The following is a 10621-nucleotide window of genomic DNA, read 5'->3' as shown; positions in this document are numbered from 1 at the left end:
GATCAAATTAAAAAACATTTTCTCAATTTAAAGTTTTTACTAGATTTAACTACATACTGCTTCATTTACTCGAGAGTATTCAATTTCTAGATCGTTCCGATTTATTTATTGGCGTAAAACCGCAATTTCTGAACCCGTTGTAGCTATATTTTCTACTGTCCAAACTTCACCCAGAAATTAATTTCACCCTCATTTCTAAGCGAAGATGTTTGGGGTGCACGTCGAAAATCTGACATAAAACACTGATCTAATGAGGATCAGGTGGCTTGGGCAGTGTTTATGTCAGACCTGAAATAAACCAGAGGAACTTCAGGCACACTGATAGATCGTATTGATATTAGTATTGTAATTACAAATATAAAAGGTTTCAACTTTCATCTTTTTTTAGCGATACATCTTTTACATTTAGTACAATATTGCAATTACTTTTGTATTTATTATGATTTTTACAACTGCGATTTTTACTCGCAACAAGCAAATGAGATAACAGACAGTAACAATCTGGCATGTCACACCATAGGAGAAGACAGGGGGCTTCGGTGGCCGCAACGGGGCCATCATTATAAAGTAAAGGTCTCGGGTTCGAATCTAGTGGCCCTGCATTCGAACCAGACGTTCTTGGAAATGGGCTCTTTCTTAAAAACATGAGCCCGAAGGTTGATATGATATGGTAAAAAAAGAAGAAAAAAATAGAAAAACCACCACACAATACCACTCCCTTACATTGAGTCAAGAGATCTCGTCCACAACCCCTTCAAACGACGTGTGGGATTTCCAGGAATGTTGGGATAAGATATCTGTTGGACAAGAAATCTGTTGGACAAATAGATTGGTGGAGGTGAAGGTTTAATTAATTTTTTATGGAAGTTTTTTTACCGGGATAATATTGTCAATTACAAATAGAATTTGGAGCTGATTGTGGATTGTTAGGTTTGAATTTGGATAAGTAGTAGGGACAGTTTAATAATTTTTTTTAGAATTTTAGATTGGATGTTTTTGTACGAAATGGATATTTCATTGAACCCCAAACTTCAATTCCGTCCATAACAGTCTGCTATAAATAGTGGGTTTGTTAATAAGGCGTAAGTTAGGTTTATGCTTAAGTAAACTAAGGAGTAATTTGTAGTGTCGGTTAGTTTCCTGACTTTTCAGTCATCGGGTAGCACACCATATGCCACCACCAGTTTTCCATTGAAATCGATTATAGGATAGGTGGATTTTCAGAATGTAAAACAAGACCAAGACTGGATAAGGTTTAAATAGAGTTAGAAGTCATGACTAGCTAGGGAAGGAGGATTAGATGACAGGATGGCAGTGGCGTCAGCAAAAGATCATACAGTATTATTAGGGAAAATGGGAACAAATAGGAATGGCCCTAGGATGCTGCCTACGGGGACTCCTTTAATGGGAATATAAGAAGAAAGCAGATAGTATTTTCTATTAAAAGTATCTGAGCTTCAATAGCAAACCACAGTGCCATACCAACTGAACATTTGAGCCACATAGAGAAAAACATCCAAGCAGTTTTTCCTCTAGAGAGGATGATACAGTATCCACAAGATAATGTACTTGTTTAGTGGTGTAAAACAAGCAGAAACTGGTGGTGAGGTAGAATATTAGGAGTTTGATTATTGATATAAACCTTTTATGAAGACGCGTTTCAAGGATTTTGCTTTGAATAGGAAGGAGTCAAACAGAGCAGTTGGGTAGGTTTGTTGGGTTTTGGGAGCATTTTAATTACAGAATAGTCCACTGTATTTTGAATGTGTTGTTGTTGGGGTATATATGAAAGAAAGAGCAGAACTTTTTTTGTTAATTTTTGCAGTTGGATGTAATTAGGTCATAGCCTAAAGTTTTTCGGGAATTTTATTTGTACATTTAATTTCTGAAGTTATAAGAAATAGATTTAATACTATGAACCTCAGTTATTTTTCGATTGATTGATCCATGATATTGCAAATACATATTAGGTATCAATGTATGCACATAAGATATACATTTTTATTACTTGTATAGGCTATATATTCCATAAAACCGGTGGTGAGATAATTGTTAATATCATAATGGCAGAAACTGGTGGTTAAGACACTGATGGAGTTCTATAGGACAGCCAAAACTATAAGCAAAGAGCTCCAAGGTCAATTGCAAAAATTTAAAAAATAGGCCTTCAACAATACCTTCAGTGAGGGTTATCAAAAGGGCTGACTGAGCTTTACTCGCCCCATTGCCCATGGATTTATATTTCAATTTTTTAATTATACATAATGCACTACTATGTTATTTTGATGAAGAGAAAAGCATATATAAATACTTTATGTAATGATGAAATAAAATATGGCTACAGTGTAGCTGACAAAAGAATTACTTAATTTTGACAGATCCATTTTAACCATAGACCATAGAAATAATGAAAGATCACAAACTGTGGAGTACAGCATTGATATCAAAATATCTACAATCAAAAATAAAACAAGGAAAGGAAACAGGGGCAATGGGAACAAATGTCTATCTCACAACCTCAGGGACACATTTCCTCAATCTTCCTAGATGAGGAATTTGCAAATCAAGTTGTTATTGTACAATTTTAGCTCCAGATTTTAATAGTGCTCAAATCATCTCGAATTTCTGGGAAAAAGAAATAAAATGTCAGTAATATAGGTGCCATGATATGGACGGATTGAAGAAAATAGCCTAGCTATCAAGCTTGTGAAGGTGCTGAACCAGAATTTCAATAAAACAACAATAAATTAAGCAAAATTGTTAAATGGGTATTTTTTTGAAAAAGATAGTTCACTACCTATTAAACAATCGAAATGATAAATGTGGGGTGAGTATGTTGTTTAGTCTGTTTTAAAAAGATAGTTTTTACTTACAGTTCGTTGTTTTCAATTATCCGGATTCATCTTATAGCTCTTCATCTGATTGAAGGAGTTAAAATTGTAAGCTATCCCTAGGGTTTTTTCTATGTGTTAGGTTATGTCTCCATTGAGCTGTTGCTTTGCATTCAACGATATGGGAGGCTGCTTCTTATTCCTCATTGCATAAATCCACAAATGGGATCATCATTGAATATGCCCATGTTATTGAAGTGTTTTCTCAGATGCCAGTGACCAGTTATAGTCCTATCAGTACTCTGAGCTGGCTCTTTCTCCATTTGTAGCAGTGAGTATGCCTGTCTTGATGAGTGTTGCTTTAGCATATGTTTACTGAATCTAGAGCTACTATTGTTTATCCACTTTGTTTTAAATCCATTCTGTGATTGAAGATTCTGTCTTTGTTTTTGTTATCCCAAATATAGGTTAGGGCCTTGCAGATCCTCCACTGGTAAGTGTTGTCTGATATCTTCAGATTGATCTTAAACATCTTGAAGACATCTTAAGATATCTTCAGGATGTTGTGTTGTCCCCAGGTTTTGGAGATTTTGGATACATTTACTCTCTAATTTGATGTGATTTTTTTACATACTAAAATGCTTTAATAGCTGCTTGGCTATCCGATCTTATGAGCATTTTTTGTCAGTGTAACCTTTTTTATGATTTTCCAAGGCAAATGTTGATGGCATGTATTTCTTTATTGTTCATGTACAGTGGAGGACAAGATTGTTTTACAATTGTGAAAATACACTGAGTAAATATTTCTTCATTCAGTCTTTGATAAGCCCAAGCTGTTGGATGTTGGAAGGTAGCTTGGATAAGATTCGTGTTATAGGACAAAATGGAGATATCGTCCATGTTAACTGGTGATGATGGTATTAGGATGTATAGGTAGGTCAGCAGTATACATGATATAAAGGATGTGATCAAGAATGCTTCCTTGTGGGACACCTGCTTTTATTTATCTGAATTCTGAAAATTTGTTGCATTCCTCACTCTGAAGCACTGATCAGGTAGGAGTGCATAGGAAGCACAAAGTTTATAGTAGCTGGGTGAGAGCCTATGCTACATCTAGGAACACGCCCAAGCAATACTCTTTATTCTCAAGAGTGGAGACTAATAGTAAGACAAATCACTTTTCGATTAATAGTGAGATTAATTGTTGATGACGCGAGTGTTGGGTGTATGTGATAATTTACTAAGTTACTGAAATAAAAAGGGATGCAACTATGTCATATAGAACACAACTGTACATACTGAAAGGGAAATAACCAAATCAGCAAGATTGGGCTCAACTAAACTTCAGGTTGCAACCTTCAGATGAAATCTCACAATTTATCCTTAATAATGTTACATTGACAACACAACAGAGGAACCATTTGTAATTACCAGAAACCCCTTGAGTAAAAAAGATTAAAAATTGGGGTCACATTATATTATTTTATTGTACTAACAATACTATAGTACTATTACTTCTTTCTACGGCTGTGTGGACTTAAAGAACACATTATGTGATGCATGATGTTACTAAACAGTAACTGCGTTGAGTCGTACTTTTTTTCATAATCTTTGAAAGAGATTCGACAGTCAACTAAGATTATCCAGATTAAAAAATTTCGCTATGCACATTCCATGCACAAATTGTCATTCAAGGCTGAGAAAAGACAATAAATGACTGTCTTTATTTGCCAGTGATTGCCCTGGAGAAGGAAATTATGTTTAATGCATGAGCAATACGTTAAAAAAAAATTATCAAGTGCATTTTATAACTTAATTAAACATTAAAATCGGGTTATTATTTCCTTTAGAGAAAAAAGTTTTATTTCTGACAAATAATTTTGCTATTTTAAGTTTTTCTTAAAGAAATCTTTCATCTATTTATATGGTACATACGCTGTTAAAAAGCTAAGATCCTCTTCTTTAACATGGTATGTATGACGTTAAAATCCTTTTAGCTGTTTCAATCAATTCCGATAACAATTTCTTAAAATCGTAAAAATTTTAATAGTCAAAAATCAACAAATTTAAATTCAATACAAGAGTTTTTATTTAGGGCTCTCTAGAGGTTTTAAAACAAAACATATTAATTGCACGGTTTTTAAAATATTTTTTATAAGGTATTTCAACTCCGAGGTTATATGAACACTTGGGGTGCCGGTGTTTTTGGGAAAAAAAACCGTTTGTAAGTATGTCGGGAATGAATGCAGGGCTGCTGGATTCGTACCCGGGACTTTTACCTTTCAGTATGACCTAGTCTTGTTGCGGCCACCGACGCCCCTGAAAAAAATTTGACCTAGTTCACTTGAAAAATATTGGGCTTTTAGAAATTTTTTGGTTATTCATGAACTTCGATAATTTTTATTGCAATCTATATAAAAAATGCTTTAAAATGATATATTCACATAATTGATTTGAGCCAGTAGAAAGCCGAAATAAAAATATTAAAAAACGGAAAATTTCAGTTTTCAAAAAAATAAAAAATTGTCTCTACCGACGCTACTATACTACATTTGACTTTTAGACGCTTAGTTGCGATGTAGTCTGTAAATTTTAAAAATTATATTTATCTATTGATTTAATATGTAAATTATTTGTTGTTGACGATTCCTAATGGATCTTTGGGGAAAGTAAATTAAATAAGGACTTGAGACTTAGTTGAACATACATGAAACGTACTCTAGAGCCATCTGGAATGCTCTTTCAGTATCACTTCGTGGCTGAAGCTCCCATCGTTAGAAAGCGCTGCAATTCAGACTTCTTTCAGCCTAGCTTTAGACTATTAAATATAAAACATGCTTGCTTAATTAAAGACCGTTTAATAATAAAATTCACATTTTATTACTTAAAACATACCTGTAGGGTACAAATAAAATATAACAAAAAAGTAATCTTTAACAATTAAAAACTATGAATATGAGGAACGTATAAATAAGTGCATTAAAATTGTGGTTGTACCCAATATATTTTTCTTAATCTAAGTATTTACAAGTTAACATTTTAGTCAATTTTTTGTCCGTTTTGTCAGCACCAAACATTTTCATATCAAAGAATTCGATAAAGTCCTTTGATAAAAAATAGCTTGCCGATTTGTAACCGTTAAGCAAGCCGATAAGAAACGAGAAATTTCATTTTTCCTCGTCTGCACAATGAGTAACGGTGAAGTTAGGTCTGGGAGCTGGTACATTAGTCAGACTCGAACGCTGAAAAACAGAGCAAGAACGTGCGGACCAATGGTGATCAAATTTTCGAAAATTGGCAGCATCCTAAAACATTCGTGCTTTTCACTGTACAATTATTGTTTTTAGCATAAGTGTTGAATTTTTCCAGTTTTCTCTATCGAAATTTTACAAAAGGGTATAATTTTTGTTCATGGGAATGATAATTGGATACAATTATTTTGCGAAGTTGTGTGGTTGAAACATTTATCAGGCGTAAACAGCGAATTGCTTCGGGTCAAAAGTAAAAAGCGAAAACATGCGCACCATTGGTGACCAAACTTCTGAAATTAACGGACAGCATACTAAAACACCAAAGTTTTCAAAAGTGTACTATTGCTGGTCATTATTTTGTTTATACATGGGTAAAATTATTTTGTGACGCTGTATGGTTGGAACATCAGGCGTAAACAGTGAATTGCTTCTGGTCAAAAATAAAAAGCGAAAACATGCGGACCAGAGGTGATCAAATTTTTGAAAATTAACGGACAAAATGATAAAACATTCGTACTTTTATCAATTATTGTACAATTACTGTTTTTAGCCTAAGGATTGGGTTTTCTCTAACCAAAGTTTACAAAAGGGTACAATTTTTGGTACGTAAACAACGAATTACTTCGACAACGAAATAGAAAGAACAGGCGGACCAAAGGTGATCAAAACTTTCGCATATAATAGTCAAGATCCTAAAAAATACGGACTAATATATAATTTACTTTATGTACTAATGGATTTATTCCATTTATTCAAAATACACAATCAATGAAAAGCGTCTTAATTATTAATAATATTTTAGGAAATAATTATTGTCTTTAGGCAGAGTATTGCATTCCTCTTTAAGCTTTGTTTTCAGCAATGTTGGTATTTTGTTAAAAAACTGTATTAAATTATTTTTGCAACGTGACGGTGCATTGTGTGGTCTTCGGGATCGACATTTGTCAGACGCGAACGATGACTCTTCGGGTCAAAACAGCGAGAATAGGCGGACCAAGGATGATCAAACTACTAACAAATGACGGAAAATTCTTCAGGAAAAGAATAACTCTTTCTTATATAATTTATTTTGTATAATAATAAATAATCATTTCTTTTGATTTTATAGGCATAAAAAATGGCATAAGATAAATTTTTCCAATTTTTTATATCATTATATCTTATATAATTTATTTTGTATAATAATAAATAATCATTTCTTTCGATTTTTAGGAATAAAATTGGCATAAGATAAATTCTTCCAATTTTTTTAATATAATTTTATTTTGCATAATAATAAATAATCAATTCTTTTGATTTTATAGGCATAAAAAATGGCATAAGATAAATTTTTCCAATTTATAGTGTTATATCTTTTGCTATTAATTGAATTACGTGACCTGCATCTTGCGATTCTGGTTTTGGTAAAATACATCCTTCAATTGAACCCAAAAGCTCTTTTTAAAAATAATTTTGAACTGACTTACTGAGCCATGTAATTTATTTAAATTAAATTTAAAATTAATTAAAAATTCTACGTACAAATGTAATGTACGGCAAAAATACGTCAGTCTATGAAATAATTTTAGTCTTTTCCCACAGAATTCGAGACAAGGAATGCATCGCTTTATTTGTCGAATCTGGGACAGGATTTTTTTAGAACTTTGGAATGTATCGTTCCCCCAAAAAAATTTTTGAATTTATTTGGCTTAACCATGGTCTGTGCAGAACTTGTCACACCAAATTTACATCTCCTGTCACCGATTTTCTAAGCAATGGTCCCTTGTTCAATGTCTGTTTTCTAACGAAATCGTTTTAAGTCTGTTGCTTAACAAGTTGGGCAAAATTTGAACAACTCTGATTTCTCCGATTTTTATCATTGCGTTATTTTCTATTAAAAGTTTTTTCGACAATAAACAGGTCAAATCAAAAAGATCAATAAACTCCGAAGCTTCGAAAGCAATTTTCCAATCAGTTGAAAAGGCAAATATCACAATTTTTAATTTTATACTTACTGAATCCATGAGAATATGGATTTGCTAATAGAAATCGATTTAATTTTTTTAATACAAAATATCGCGAAATAATTTATTCTGTACTTTGTATTGCATAAATTTATCAACATGCAGCATTAACATACATTGTTAGTTTTTAGTGTTGTTAGATTATAAAAATTATCACATATTATTTTCATCAAACCTGTTGAAAATCTTACGCTTGTAATGTGAAATTTTTCTTCAACTTATAATAAAATTATAGAAGATTAAGGATTTTTGTTAACTTCATTTATTTATATCCACAACTGTGTATGTTTATACACAACCAGAAGATGGGACTTAATTTTGACATATGATGTTAATCAGCATTATAGAAAAAGCTACCCATTGGCAGCGCTCTGGATTAATCAATTAAGTAGGTGTAATTATATTTGGGCGTTTGTGAGAAGATTGCAGTAGGTTTTCATGGATCACAAAACAGTGACTTGTGAAGATCTCTGTGATGTTGTTCACAAGAAGGGGCAGAAGCACACAATCGAGGAATCTTTGATTGGAAACATTGTATTGGAATATTGGAATATTTGGCCGATCTGTAAACTTGGCATGGCCGTACATCCATGTAGATTTGAGTATATGTCAAAAGTTTCGATTTTAATAGTAATTTAGATCATCAGTTCAGTAGGTAGTAAACTGTTTTAAATCGTTTGTTGAATGTCTCATATTTTAACCGTGTGCGTGGATCCCAAGTTAGTCTTTTATCAAATTAACTCCTAAAAAAGTAACTCCTCAAAGTAAATCTCACGCGAAGTGAAAAGGTTTTTGTGTCGTTGAGGGTTAAACTTTATTTTCCAAAGATTGCTCCATTTTTTCAATTATTGACATGTAGTTTTGTAACATAAAGAAAGCTTGTGTGGAAGAAGGGTGACTTTTTAATATGGCGGTGTCATCCTGCAGGAAGTGCATTCTGATTTGTGGACACGTCAGAAAAAATTGTGTACAACAGCGGAGCTAGTATTGACCCTTAATGGCACACCTTTTTCATCTGAGAAATCTCTGATTCGTAATTTACTACGTATAATCTCTCCTTGAGGTATGATTTTATGATCAGATGATAGGCCTGGGGTAACAATAGTTTTAATTTGTATAATAGTCCCTCATGCTCTACTTTGTCGAAAGCCTGAGAAACCTATAAAAACACTCCAGTCGCGTACAGTTTCTGTTCGAAACGAGAAGTAATCTGTAACTTGTGAAGTTGGTGAATAGTGGAATGATGAGCTCGAAAGCCAACACTTAAAAAAATTACATGCGTGTAATTAATAATTTAAGCAAAAAACAGATGTTACCTTATAATTAACGAAATATAATTACAAAAACAATCCCAAGACGTAATGTTACGATTTTTGGCTGTCAATTCTACATTTAGATTAACCCATTTATGTTTAGTGGTCTAATTGCCCATATTAATTATTTCAATTAATTACTCTTTTTTATGGAAGGTCTTGGTTGAGATGAAAAAGTTAGTGTCACAGGCGGGATTCGAACTCACGACTTTCGGCTCAATACGCGGCTAACTACTTCAGTCACGATATCTCAAGTGGTTAGAGCAGCGCGTATTGAGCCGAAGGTCGTGAGTTCGAATCCCGCTCGTGACACTAACTTTTTCATTTCTATCAAAAACCTTACATAAAAATGTTAACCAAACATAATGTTATATCTGACTGTAGACTACTGCAACAATGCGGTGCAACAAGTCTCGTATGGTTGAGTGTATATGTGGTTTTTTTATTTCTGCTTGGACCACATACAAATATTACATGCACTTAACAAAAATTTACTTATTAGGTAAATAGGTATTAGGTACCTAATTATTTAGGTCGTGGATTCGAATCCTGCTCTTGACACTAACCAAGATGGTTAGTGGTAGGTTAATATTTAAAATGTAAAAATTAAAAAATGTAAATGTGTCAAGAGTCATAAAGTGTTGTTTTATAATAATGTGCCTCATGCTATGAATTTTGTCTGAAAACTTATAGAATGTGGGGTTTTTTAATGCTACCTCAATAATTAGTTTGTAATCGAGCCTATCGACCCGAAATACGTTAGAACATTGTCTTAAGGAGTAAATTTCCGATTGTTTGTACACCGATTTTTCTCAGTATTTTCTGGCCACTTTTTTCCATTTTAGCTGGCATTCTATCATGTTTCTATGAGCAGAACTGTTGAACCCCACTTCTCTCTTAGAGAAATTCATCGATTAGAAAGTCAACAGAATTGAACGAAAATCATGTAGAATGGTGCAATTGCCCGCCCGGAATTGCTTAACGATTTTTTCCCTTCATTAATACGATTGTATGAAAGGTAGGATAAAGAGAAACTTCGGAATGTTCGTATTTTTTAAACAATTCGACAAAAATCGCTTAAATCAATGAAAAATAAATATAAATAAAAATAATAAATATAAATAAAACTGATAAGTTTTCTTTTGAAATATCGAAAAAGGGCAAACATTCGAACAAATAAATAAGGCAAATAAATCAGGTTTCACATGAAAAGTTGTCGTTAT

This window comes from Cimex lectularius, unplaced genomic scaffold (genome assembly GCF_000648675.2).
Source record: "Cimex lectularius strain Harlan isolate CLEC.00 unplaced genomic scaffold, Clec_2.1 scaffold24, whole genome shotgun sequence".
In the NCBI taxonomy this organism is placed as follows: Eukaryota; Metazoa; Arthropoda; class Insecta; order Hemiptera; family Cimicidae; genus Cimex; species Cimex lectularius.
This window is presented reverse-complemented; position numbering follows the sequence as displayed.